The 14,022-nt window shown below is 41.8% G+C and overlaps 1 protein-coding gene across 1 annotated transcript in view; it reads right to left on the minus strand.

Moving 5' to 3' along the window:
- The window catches only part of MYOZ3 (myozenin 3), a 51,640-nt gene that overhangs the window by 11,731 nt on the left and 25,887 nt on the right, over window positions 1-14,022 (minus strand). The gene's annotated exons all lie outside the window — the stretch shown is intronic.

A 14,022-nucleotide genomic window follows, 5' to 3' on the forward strand; every position in this document is an offset into this window, starting at 1 on the left:
CTCTGCAATCCCACAGCATTGGACATGCCAGTCTGCGCCCGTCTGCAGCCAACTGAGGCCGGGCTGGGCCCCACATCTTGGCTGGCAGTTTTAGGCTCCTCACAGTGAGAATAACTGGTGAAAGCAGCGATACTCAAAGTACAGCCTGGGGGGGGGGGGGGGGGGGGGAGAAGCATGTCACCAAGAGGAAACCCTGGTGAGTGAGGGGACTCAAGAAAGAAAGTTTTTGTTCCTGCTGATTTTCTAACTTATATTGAGTGAAAATCTCTTCCTTTTTGGCTAGGTTCTTCACCCGACATCTCGGGTTTTCAGGTCTACAATGTTTGTGTGTACCTATGGGCTAATTTATTACCCGGGGGCAGAGTCAGCACAAGTCAGAGAACTGAACACCACGCGGCTCTGCGCTCAAAGAAGCGGCACGCCTCTGATGGAGAATACGACTTTCCCCAAACAGATTGCGGAGAGTAAAAATAACAGAGTACCAAAAAGTGAAAACTCAAAAATACTACACTAATCGTGTGAGTAACTAATTTTTGTGTGTTAGTCCTGACGAAAGCTCCACAGACCCTGTAGGGCCAAAAGGAGCTGAAACATGTCGACAAGCCTTTTTTATAAATACTAAAAGATCCAGTAACTCGACCTTTTTGTAGTATCAGTCTATTTTTATGTAAGTAGAATCTCACCTCACATTAAAGTACAAGGGTGACTTTCTCTTTTTTAATTTTTCAAGAATCTTAGTTCTTGTTTTGTTCACACTTTTTTGTGTGGGAAACCCTTAATCTCTGGACACTGCATTCTATAACCAGAGGTGCCTCTGGATGAGGCGGGCAATGAGCACGTATTGGAACATCCAATGATAACTGCCATAACTTCAATGTGGGGCGGACGAAACATATATACCGCTTATTCGAACAACATTGAGTTTTTGAGGGTGTTTCATCATTCATTTTTCTAACAAATGGTTTAGAAATGTTACAAGTGTCCTTTTCTTTTGATTAATCCCATACTCACCAGGGGAAATAAAACGGACACAATTGTTTCCTCCTCCCTACCAGTTGATTAATTATTATTATTAATTTATTACCCTGACATTTTATCATGGGATAGCGTAAGCAGCTACAAGATCATATGGGTAACAAAGCAAAGACTGTAAAAACTGACAATGTTATTACAGACTTTCTCACGGATATATGAAGAGATTGTTAGTGCAGTGGCCTGACTTGTGGCAACAAAAAGTGCTTTGCGGGATGTAATTATAGAAGCTACAGTTGAGCCTACTATTTTTAATAACGAAACAGCATTGCCAGCTGTGGATAATATAGTAAAACTTGTCGCGAAACCTAAAACCACATTGTTGCTGTCCGTATTAACAGATTCTCTGGAGATAACTGAACTATCAGCTTGGGACAATTTAATCCCACCTCCTTCCAAAAAGAAGAGAGAAGGTAGCCAACGAAAACATCCACAACTATACCATGGAGGGCTACTAATTCGAGGAAAGTGAAGGCGATTTCAGAAGGAAACAATACAATGTCTCAGGACTTGTTAAATGTTTATGATTCCCCCTTTCTCTAAAGGCTTGGAACTATTGTTAAAAACGATACATAATACATTTGATAACATTGAATCAAAGTTACTGACTGAAACTAGGTAAAGAAAAGAACGTGTGACCTTAATCGAGCAGTTCATTAAAGATCTTTTGGGTAAACACAACTCAATTGTTGCTGGCCACACTGTTGCACATGAGAGTCAAATGTGCATTGCACTTACCCCTTTGCTTGTGGCAAAGAACACGCATCCTAAAGAGAGGGAGCCATTAAGTATTCAACTGGTGAATAATATGGAAAAACAGAAGGAGGCTCTATCCACCAAACCGCCTTATATAAACCATGAAACAGGCCACAAACAGAAGCGGGTCCCTGAAAATATAAGTAGATCAAAGCTGCTAAAGACTGCTTACATCTGCCCCCAGACACAACACCCTATGTGATTATACTGAAGAATGTCCCAAAAATAAAATCAGGAACATCTGAGTCGCGGACAGACTTATGTAATAAGGTGATATGTTATGTTATTTTGCTTTTATAAGGCACACAGCTACCCATGGGTTTCCCGGCACATTGACTGGATGTCATATAATATATGCGCACCGAATGTGCTGTGGCAGGACATCATTATGGTGAGACGTGGGGAATGAGTAGGCCATACCAGGAAATACGATGAGGGTGATTGTATAGTGATGTTATGTTATGTTATGTTAATAACATTTATTAGGCGCAACAGCTGCCCCAGCGAAGGGGCGTCCTGGCGCCTGTAAAATGTCCTCATCCATCTCCGGTTAAACTTCCCCTCACTGATCCTTACAATAGACAGCAAAGCAGTCCTGCGATGGGGGAAGAAATTACAGCTGTACCCTTGGGTTTCCTCTACAAACCAACAAATACAAATAATATACAAATGCCATATAGCCCAAATCAGCCAACTAACAACCAAGTAAGATCTGATATATGGAGATGTATAAATAGATGAGCTCCTCTCAGTGGCTGTGATGACGTGGACTGACAATCAGAACCTATAGCTGACGGGACTGTGTCCACTACCTACGTGAGAAAGTTATTGGTAGACGTTTCGCAGATATTGATAATGCCGCTGCAGCCCATGTGGATGAGTTCCTAATAGATCAGTCGACCAAACGGTATACCCTTCCACAGGGAAAGCAACACATATTAATGTAATGGAGGGTAGCAGGTGTTAAAAATAAGATGGTAAATACTGAATGGCATACTTTTTTTTAACTTCACAAATAACCTGTTTTTAAGAGACATGGGATAAGGGTTTTTTTTTTTTTAAATAGAAGTATTCTTCTCAGTTATTACCCCAGTTTTACCGTCTCCTAGGGGGTGGGTAAAAGGGGGTTAGCAGTCCTGATTTCTACATTAATCCCACTTCACTTATAAAGTTGTTCACTAATTCCCAATATTTTCAGTGTTTGTTTTTTCACTCAAAGGCTAAGGTGGAAATAGTGCTGATAAACTATTATAATAATAGGTTTAGCTTATTTAAGAACATGGTGGATCTTGCCCTTCTGAAAGAGTTTGAAGCGTTCCTAGGATGCAATACGGACCCCTACTTCTTGATTATTGGCCAAATACTAATCTCTAAGCATGGTTTATCAATGTTTGATTCATTTAGGGGTGTGCCCACCACATTTAGGGATCACCAACAGTAGTGGCCGGAGTGGTAAGACGAGCAAATGGGTGTTGGGTAGTTGTGCACTATAGCATGCGTACCACAAATCAAATAATAAAAAACGAAATCCATTTACTGTACACAAATAACATGGCCTCCTCGTTGCACATCCTCCTCCTCCTGCTGCAATCCGATGTTCAGTGCGGACCTTAAGCAACTCCCTTATCCAATCCTGACGCTGCTCCCAAGCTGTTAATCAGCATGAGAGCAGTGCCAGGATTGGAGGGAGTGGCCTCTCTCAGTGCTCTCAAGGGTACTGGAGGCCTGTGCTTGGTCTAAGACAGCTTTCTTGAGACAGATGAGTTAGAACTTTCAAAATGTGTATGTCTAGCTGGCCATCGCAAGGCGGCCGGCCAAACAGACATGCGCACTTAGAAAAGTGCCCAGGCAGCCTACCCTCTTCCCTGCTGCTACCATGCAACAAGCCCTGCCCTGTCCTGACACCAGGTTCAGAATGGGGAGGATGAACAATAAAATGGTAATTAATAAACTTTATTACCATTTTATTTTTCAACTATGGGGCTTTTGGGGGCATTACGTGGTGGGTGACCCTCCTCCGCTCTAATGGAGGAGCTGCCCCTGACCACCAACCATTACTATTTGCCTTAAATACAGAAATTCAGCATAAAGAAGGAGAACAGTTAGCGACTCACCTGGAAACAGAAGGACACTGTGGATCAGTTTAAGATGGGTGGGTAAAAATGAAGCTGATTTGTTGGAAAAAAACCATTTAAGAGAACAAAGAGGAAATGACAGTATGTACGGTATGGAATCAACGTCCCGGTAAAATCCTTACTGCCTTCCATAAGGTTACAACTGCTAATTCAGGTAGTCTAAAATATAGTTCTAAAACAAAAAGCGCTAATAAGATGGGGTTTGGATCACCAGTGTTTCCAAGCAAACCAAAAGCTTAAAAAGCCTTACCAGCCAGGGCTAGAAATATGGAGGAAGGTAAATATAAATGTTACATTTATAAACATGCTTTAGAAAAAAGTAAATCTCAACTGCGGGAGAAGGCATGGGAGGATTTAGAGTGGGCACCAACGGCCAGATTCATGAAACAAAAATCGGCTTGCAAAGGGCCAGATTCTGAGAATCTGGCCCTTTGCGAGCGCAATTTTTGCATTTGGGATTCATCATCCCAAATGCAAAAATCGCTATTAAAGAATTCGCACATTTGCGAGGAATTGCATTTAAGGAATCTCTATTTGAGATTCCTTAAATGCAATTCATGAACCATTTTAAAATTGCGAAATCGCACTTTTGGGCCGCTATTTACCGCGAGGTCAAACCTCGTGGTAAATAGCGAAAACTTAGAAAAATGCATTTAGGTGCATTTTTTAAAGTTGCATGTTACACACACACATGTCCTTTGGACATGTGTGTGCGCAACACCAATGTAGATTACTTTTCAGGGGTGCTACAGGGTGTCCTTTGGACACCCCTGCACCCTTGAAATCGCAATTTCAAAATGCGAATCGCTAATAGCGATTCACACATTGATATGTCTTCCCATTCATTCCTATGGGCCTTTAGGCCCATAGGAATGAATGGGGAGTTATTCCTTATTTGCGATTAGCAATTAGCTAATCACAAATAAGGAAGCTGTAGGAATCGCAAAATAAATTGCGAATTGCACATGAATCCCGTTTTGCGAGTCTGTAATAGCGATTCCTTAATAATCGCTATTACTGACTCGCAAAACGGGCCTTTGATGAATCTAGCTGCAAAACTGAGGAACTCTTCTTTGTTTTGGAAAATTGTAAATCAGCCATTCCGCAGAGATATAACTGCCCTATAGATCGTGACACATGTGCAACCAGCCGATTGGCTTACCCACTATATTGGGGTATTATTTATTCCAGCTAATATAGCCATGGTTCCCTCCCATGCTGATATAACTGAGGTTAGCCTTCCATTCCTAAACCCGATTACCCTGGACAAAGTCAGTGTAGCCCTAAAGAAATATGCATACGGGAAGGCACCTGGGCCAGATGGGGTCCCCGTAGATGCTTTTAAGTCACAATCTGTACTCTGGGGACCCATCTCAACTAAAAAATGCTTAGTAGTATCAAAGGGATTTATACAGCTACATGTACAGAAAGTATATTTGTCCTGATTTTTAAAAGGGGAATAGGGGGGATGCCAAATGTTACAGACCTATTTCCTTCCTTGATTCCTCAGTTAAGCTGCTAGGTAAGATACCCCTAGAAAGACTTGAGACCTGGGCAACAGATAATTATGTGCTTACTGACTCACAATTCTGTTTTAGGCCCGGAGTTGGTATTTTGGAGCAATGTATCAACCTAAACCTGATTGTGAGCAAATATACTATAGCAAAAAAGGCTAATTTATGTCTGTGCTTCACCGATCTTAATAGCGCATTTAACCTTGTTAATCATACCAAGTTGTGGAAAGTTTTGGTAGATCTGGGCGCTCCTTTAGATATACTCTCCATTTTAGCACAGTTATATAGACATTTGACTGCTCGCGTATGTTATTGGTCAAAGGGTGAGTGCACCCCAGGCCTTAGAATTATAAAAGCAAAAGACACACAGATGATGGACGGCGTGCAGTGCAAATCACACATTCACCACCAGTCAATAGACCTGGATTAAATCCACTGTTCTTTTGCTCGCCATGCCACCCCAGTTTAGACCCAGCCATATGCAAATCAGGGGCGTAACACAGGCCCCCCGCAGCCCCCGCAGTGCGGGGGGCCCCAGGGACCCCTGTGCTCCAGGGGCCCCTCCGCAGCCGTCAACCACTTTGCACTCTGTATTTTCCTTTGTGCCCTGTGAGAAGATGAGACCAGTGTCCTTTCTCCTGCCGCTGGCAGCTGCACGCCCCTCTGTTTGTTTCCCCTCTTCCCTCTCTTCCTTCTCGCTTCTCCTCATTTAGTGAAAAGCGAGACTTCAAGAAACCGGTATTACCCTCTCTTTCCTCCTTTCGTTTATTTGCCTCCATGTGAAATGGATCTAAAAAAGAAAAACAGTTTTGCTGGAAACGGTGTCTTTTACTGAAATTTTTCAATTTCTATGTGCAACCTCGGGGTGGAGAGAAATAAAAACATTTTGAATATGAAAAATAAGCAACTAACTAACGAAAGCAAGACTGAGTGGTTGCAAGGTGGCCACATTGATTTTTTCACAGTAAAACACATTAGCATCACTTTACAGTGTTTGCCAGTGAAGCGCTACTTTTGTTTTCTCCTCTCTTTGAACAACATTGTTTTCCCTGGATGGGAAAGTGCACCTTTCCTGGAGGTACTGAAATACCTGCTTGATGTGTGAAATGGAAAAAATGTGTACATCTGCTGTGTATTCACAAATGTGGTCTTTTTAAACCACACATCCTATGTTTTGTAAGGATATAAAAAATGGACACTGAAACGGGTCCTTTCCGGGCCCTTTAGTCTTTGCCTTTACTTTTTAGGCAAAAGCACTCACTAATTTCTGAATAATGAGTGTAAAAGGAAAAAGATAACCATGTTGTTCCTGCTTACATTTTACATGCTTGACTGAATCTTGCATTGCCAATGAGTGTTTGCTTTTTCTAGGATGTTGTTATTTTTTTTAGGCAGCATATTGTCTATTGCATAATTTTAATTGAGTCACATCCAGGTGTTTATAGCGGGTCAGTGCAGTGCAAGTTTCTCTCAGTGGGGCAGTATGGTGTTCAGTGGGGGAGAGAATGTGGCGCTATAGTCAGTCTACTGAATTTGAAACAGGGAAACCAGGTGCAGCCTTTATGACCAGTCTCCCAGACCACTCTCCAGATGGAGCACATTCCCATGCTGGACCTTAGAAGGCCTGCAAGACCTTAGATGCCCTGGTGTCTCAGCACCAGCAGGTGAACCCTAACAGTGGCAAGTGCGGGTTGACCTTCTAGGCCTGTCCACCACGATCCAAGAAGTTCACCTCCAGTCTTGGGGACAGGCCTATAAAGCAGCACACCCTCGAGTGACAGTGACTCTGTCACTGAGGTCACAGGACCCTGGAGCGGGGTGGCTCTAAGGCAGTGCGACTGCACCGGGCAATTTTTGGCAACAATAAAAATGTAATGATAACTCCAGTGATTAATGTTCTTAGTAGAGAGAGATGGTGTTTTGTCTAGTGGAAGTCTTTTTTTTTTATAGTCCTCATTTTCACGATCTTTATGCTAGTGGAAGTTTTGACTCATAAAAAAGATTTAGTTCAAGGTTTTTATGTATGAAAAAGTCACAATTGTAATACACTGGAATTTCTTCATTCCATTTCAAATTCAATAGCTGTTAAAAACATGTGAAAAGTGACTGTTGGTGAACAAAGTGAATAGTGAAACAAATTCAGTGACACTTATTTACAAATTTATACAGTGTTGTACATGGGTAAAGAAAGGGGGGGGGATGCAAAGGTTTTGGTTTTGGCGGTCAGAGTTCTGAATGAATGCTCCCAGGACACAGATGGTTATTGTGCCTGTTCCCAGAGGTTTCTTGACCAATGTTATGCGCATAACATTGGTCAAGAAACCTCCGGGAACAGGCGCAATAACCATTGTATAAATTTGTAAATAAGTGTCACTGAATTTGTTTCACTATTCACTTTGTTCACCAACAGTCACTTTTCACATGTTTTTAACAGCTATTGAATTTGAAATGGAATGAAGAAATTCCAGTGTATTACAATTGTGACTTTTTCATACATAAAAAACTTGAACTAAATCTGTTCTCAGAGAGGTGTAATTGAATGTAATTGATTATCATTCTTTTTCAATACTTTATGAGCTAACATAGCCTTTACTTAAAGAAATTCGTTAAGCCACCCGACAGAACCATTTTTTGTTTAATCACACACACCCAGGTTTTGAGGGACACAGGGTTACCCCTTTTTGTTAAATCATAAAAAAGAAGCACAGAGGGTTAATGTGCCTGCGGCTAGGAACATGTACCATGCAGATCACAAAGTGCAGATAATGTAAATAGGTCAGTGGGTTACTGCTTTGTGAGAGAGACCCTATTGTTACTTGCTGTTAATAAGTTAAAATCCTAACATAGAACCATGAGCAATTAACTGTTGTGTAAGAGCTGCATGCAAACTGCAAGGTATAAATTAGAGCGTTAAGGTTTTTCTCACAGTTTTTGATTATCCTAATGTTGCAAACAAGGGTTCCTTTGGGTAGAAATCAATTTTGATTATTAAAGAGAACGCCCAACCATGGTATTACATTTTGAATTCTGAGTTTGTGTTTCTCCAGACCAATCATTACTAAACTATGCTGCCTACTAGTATGGTTGTCATGTGACTCCTCCACTTTGTAGTCCTTTGTCTTTTATAACATTTCCTATACAGTGATTTACATACATACTAATGATTGTCTCTGTGTAATATGTATGATGAAAGTGCTCTGACACCCTACACTGGTATTAGTGGAGCTGTACATTTTCTGATACATTATTATTTTGACATTTTTACACATGCTAACAGTCTCTACAAAGATTTTTCCTTATTAGTACCAGTGGAACATACAGCTGCAGCAGTGAGAAATGTGACCAGTCAACCTTTGCAAAAGGGCCTCCACTTCACAGCAGCACGTCACATTTTTTAGTAAACTTTGATCCGTTTGAGCTATAAACAATTTATTAGTTAAATCGTCAGATTATGCAGCAGATCATGTATTATGTGGCAAATATGGCAGAGCCATAATAATGTGGAAAACATTTGCCAACTATGATATTTTGCCATTCATGTTTGATCTGCTCTTGTGGAAAAAGGGAGAAGTGCTGATGACAAAAACTTCATGGATGGGAGAGAAATGGCTTGTGATTCCACTTTTAAGGTTATTTGGGACATTCTGTGATTGGAAACATATCCCACTTTGTGAGTGTATTTTAACGTCAACAACTCATATTAAACCTTAAATAAACATGTGTATCTATTGGTTAAATTAAATAACATAATAAACTGTAACCGGTTACTGAAATGGGAAATAAATACTAAATATGCTGTTTCTGCCACACCTCTGACTCCGCCAACTGACCCAATCCAAGCGTTACTCCTGCCCTCTGATTCTACGCCCACAATTCCCCTACTTTTTCCCCCCACTTCGACCACTGCTTCCATTGTATTTCCTAGTACGGGAGGGGCTGCTATCTCGTTCTTGTAAAATGGAGTGCACAGGGATCTGCTAATTTCTGGAACGGTACAAGCTCATTAACATGGTGGCAGGGGCCACGCAGATGAGAGAACCCCTTATAGGCTCAGGCAGAGGCGCAACTAGAGAGAGCCATATTTCGGGGGCGGGGGGTCTACCATCAATTTCAGGAGGGGAGGGGTAATTCTTCCAGTGATAGCCAGAGTGGACATGTAGGGGCTCTAAGAAGGGGTGAAAGAACAACAAAACCTCGTTAGCAAGTAAATGGTCTTTGAAAGACTTGTGAAGTACTTGGGTGAGGCTGTGTATGTGCTGGGAAGCCATCTCAACCCGGGCAGACACACACGACATGGGGTGTGTGGGGGTGAGATTTAAAGCCCTTTCAGCCCAATTGGGGTTGCACGCCTGGGTTTAGGTGCATGTTTTCATTGTGTGTAGGGGTCAATGCAGGAGAGGGAGTTTTACGAAGATGAAAGTGCAGGGTGGAACTGTGGTTGGGTGAGGGGGGGTGCCATTGGGGACTATGGTGACTGAGGCAGATGGGTAGCAGCAATATTTAGATGTAGGGGACACTCATCTGATACCGCAGTAACTGGGAGGTCAGTCACACTGTGAGACATAAGCACTGCCCATGAGGGGGAACATTGTTTTAGTCCTTGTGGAGGTGGGCTACAATGAAGGGAGGTGGGATCCTACAAAGCGTTTGTAGCACAAATTGTGGAAACATGTTTTGCACTTTAATTTCCAGGATCTGTGATGCCTCTCTTCACCTTCACCCCACCATTCCTTCTCCCAGTCCCACAGGCAACCATTAACCTATTCAGAGTCGTCACTAGCTCGGGCAGGAAGCACACTGGGTACATTCAGTTGCGGCACACTCCACACTCCATTCCATTAATTTTAGGCCTTGCTATAGAGAGTCCTTGCTGATAGCTAAGGTTCACGTCACCGATAAACAAAAATCCACAGAGTGGCCTTTGGGTCAGCAGCCTCCAGCCCCTTAATTGTTTAAGTCGGCCCCCTTCAGTATTGCTTACTTAAGGAATATTTACCAATTTGTATAAAGACAAAGTGATGATTGGAAAATACCCCACCATCTCATATGTAAAGTTAATGTAACTTCTTATAACCATATTTTCTCTCTGTATTTGATGACTTTGCACCTCAAAATGGTACCATTCCTCCTGCTGACTGTGCCTAGAGCGAAGTTGCACCTAAATGTTTTTTTTTGCCTCAAAGCAATTTTTTGTCTTAATTTTATTTTTCCACCGAAAGCGTCTCATCAGACCCAGCTCTTTTTTCATCCAAATCTGATTTTACAACTAAATAAAATTTTCTTGAAGTGTGCTTTTGCTCCTGAAAGGGATTTTTACTCCTAATTGTGTTTCCACACGCCTGCTAAATTTGCACTCCGTGTATTTTTGCACCCATAAGATTTTAGATTCAAAAGGTGATAGTGCACCCTGCATCATTTACACAGAGTGAATTTACTCATAAATGTGATGCTGCACATTTGTGTTTGCAAACCTATGCTATTGTTGCACCAATGGTGCTTTTTCACGTGAATAAACTGCCATCCTATCACATACATGTACACAGATTACCCTCATGTGACAACTTTCTACGACAGTTTCTGTCTTTTTTTAGCGATTTTGCAACTTCATTTCATATTACACTATTGCCACACTACTATGATAACCAGTTCATGCGACTCAAAAACCTGGACATTTCGCAAAAATAGAGGAAGGACTAAAAATGTACAACAATAAAGTGGCAAAGAATGACAGCCCTCATCCCCATAGACACACACTGAAGAGGCACTAAGAAAATAAATAAAATGTAATTTTTAAAACCAGCATCATACCTGTTAATTAAATTGCTTACCTATAACAGCTGCTTACTAGCCATGCTTTGGAACACCTAAAAAAGAGCCTCACACTGTTTTCAGTTTACCCTCTCAAAAAAAATGGGATATGAGGCACTTTTACCGTAATCTGCCTGGACAACTGTTGAAAAACCGGGACCATCTGGGCAAATCCGGGACACCTGGTCATCCTAGTGTCACACTACTCCTGTTTATGTTGTACCAAATGTGATTTTGCACCTCATTGAATGGGCGTAACATAGGCCCACAGCTCATGCGGTGAGGGGAAGCCCCCAAGCTCCAGAGGGCCCCCTCAGCCCAGCACCCAAAGCTCCTGATTGAGTTGGAGGGGGCCCCTCCACGTACCTTGCAGGGGGGCCCCCTCAAGTTTTGTTACACCACTGATGCAAATCAGTCCTGACCCTGTGCCTCATGGGAACAGTCCAGACCGAACTGCCAAGCCAGGTCCTCCCCTTATGAAAGGCATCTACCAGGGGTGCGTCCTCACACCACTTTTATTTTCATTCTATATTAATGGGGTGGACGCACATTTACAACAATTGCTGCACACAACCCAAAAAAGAGGTAATCGCTTTGTTCCTGTCCTGCTGTATGCTGATGATACAGCATTACTATTGCATACTTCTAATGACCTCCAGCGATTGATTGAGGGTTTTTCAACATTTATGGAGAACAGGGACATGCATTTAAATGTATCACAAATGTATATAATTGTTTGTGGTACAGTTCAGGCTATAAAGAAAATCCATCTAGTTAAAAGACAGAAACTAGCAGAGGTAGACAGCTTACATACTTGGGTCCTCACTTCTCTAACACGAGTACATGGAACCCCCCCATTTGGAAATTATGAAAATGAAACTTTTAAGATCCACAGAGGCAATCAATAGGTAGCAAACCTATGAAAGAGTGTCTAATTCAGACCAAGGTATTTCTATTTATTCTAGTACACTGGCCATGTTTATCCCACTTTAAATTTAGGACCGCAAGAACCTGAATTCACATAGGTTAAGTTCTCTAGAACCATTCGTGACTAGCTAGCTGCTTCATTACAGCTCTTTTCTTTGCATTCTGGAACTTGTAGTATTTTTGTAGTAATCTTTTATAATGGGTTAAACAAGACTGCAAGTCGCAGAATACAAAAAGTAAAATCCTGCCTTGAGTACATAGTCAGTAATAGACCCAGAAAACGTGGCAGGGCTGAATGTAAAGGAATAGCCTAGATTTGATGAGTTAGTCACCCAGTCACTCCAGGAAAATTGAGAGCTCTGCATGTGTGATACTTAAAGGCAGTTTTGACTTTCAGAAAACAGCATTATATGCATGCTAGGTTTTTACAAACCAAATTAAACATCCCAGACAGTTAGCTAAAAAGCAAACCTTGGCTGGTGGATCCACGATTCATTGGGTCCATTAGGCAGTTGTTAGTAACAAATTGAAGGAAAGGAATACAGGACACAATATAAAGCAATGGACTACTCTGCCCCATCTTGGAATTTCAATGTAACATTTTTATAACAATTATCACATCATAAATTAAAAATTGCCAGATGACTTCGTGCCTTCTGGTAACTTTTTCATTCGCATGATTTCCTTTTACAAATCAATAATTGTAGGTGTGTTCTTAATTTTTTTCTCCATTAAACTACAATTTCCAGAAAACATATTTTTAGGTCTCACCTTCAGACTGCATTAGCTGTTTGTTGTTGATCTGTTGGCTACAGCACAATACATATAGGGCTCTACTACAAGCTGCCTTGAAGGTATCCCCTGAGGTGGATACTGCTTTGAGCAACTATATGTGCCCAGCCTTGCAATTATCAGGTCCACAAACAGTGGAACCAATAATTTTAGGCCCAAAGTCCTCAGGCATGGGCTTCTCAAGGAATTTGAGGAAGCTGCGAGAATCTGTTGCATTCAGCCCCTGCCCTTCTGCATGGGGGGAATCCGAAAAGGCTCTACCCATCTAAAGTAAAAGAAGAGCAGCCTTCATGCCATTTCCCACCCCCGATCCAGTCTCCATGGGCACAAGGAAAAGCCTGCCAAACATTTATCACTTGCTACAAGCATGTGTTATATATCTGTCGGTTTGGGCCCCTTGTTTCCCATGGATTGGGGGAAAACATGGGTCATTTGGCTTGGTGTTCAAAAATCCAAATGTTATTCACCAACGTGTAATCCCAACTATGCCATGGGGAGATGCCAACAGGTATCGTAAAATCCACCCCATTATCCCGCCACGAGATAATGGGAACTTGTAATGGAGCCCATAGTGTGCGTTGAGTGGGCTCCTTGCTCATGAGTCAAAGGCTTTCAAGTATATCTCAATTCTGTATTTCCTTATTCAGTGGCTTTCCTCCCTCTTCTTGTTCATCTTGCTCCTGAAACATCACATATTCACACAGTTTTTTTCAGTGGAATGTAGTATCACTTGAAGGGAGTATGGGGCATATTATCAACAACTAGCGATATTTATTGCTAAATAAGCTTAGCGACATTTTTTTATCGCCGCGCATCGCCGGATTTTATCGCAGAGATAACGTGCTATTAGCAACGTTTATCTCCAAAGCGATGAAATATCCGGCGATAGCGGCGAAATGCGTGAATATTGCTGGAAATCCAGAGATATCAGGCATTATCGCTAATAGGGACTTAGCCTGAATATCCACCTCCCATTGAATATACAGGCTAAGAACTGGTCTGAGCAGACGTTAGTTTCAGCGATATTCGCGCTTAGCGTAAATATTTTTGTTGCTACG

Source organism: Lissotriton vulgaris, chromosome 7 (assembly GCF_964263255.1).
Source record: "Lissotriton vulgaris chromosome 7, aLisVul1.2, whole genome shotgun sequence".
NCBI classification, from domain to species: Eukaryota; Metazoa; Chordata; class Amphibia; order Caudata; family Salamandridae; genus Lissotriton; species Lissotriton vulgaris.